The sequence below is a fragment of the Penaeus monodon genome, chromosome 24 (assembly GCF_015228065.2).
Source record: "Penaeus monodon isolate SGIC_2016 chromosome 24, NSTDA_Pmon_1, whole genome shotgun sequence".
Classification (NCBI taxonomy): Eukaryota; Metazoa; Arthropoda; class Malacostraca; order Decapoda; family Penaeidae; genus Penaeus; species Penaeus monodon.
In genome coordinates, this window is record NC_051409.1 from 13,900,776 (window position 1) to 13,901,086 (window position 311).

Sequence of the window (311 nt, forward strand, 5' to 3'; positions counted from 1 at the left end):
TTCCTTTTCCCTCCCTCTCTCCCTCTCACTGCCTCTATAATCACATATATATCCTTCTACCCCCCTCTCTTTTCCTCTGCTTTGCTCTTAAGTTACTCCTCTTTCCCGTCTCCAAGGAAATATTCCTCGCGGCTACCTGTTGCCTCCCTTTAAAAGGAAATAACAAGGCATAACGGAAACAGTTGAACGTATATTTCCGGCTAACAAAAATGTCTCTCTGATCATTTCTTTTTGCTATTAGAACTTGTGAATGCGTGCGATTGTAGGTATAACCGTCATACTGAATAGAGGAATTTAGTTAATTAATTTAG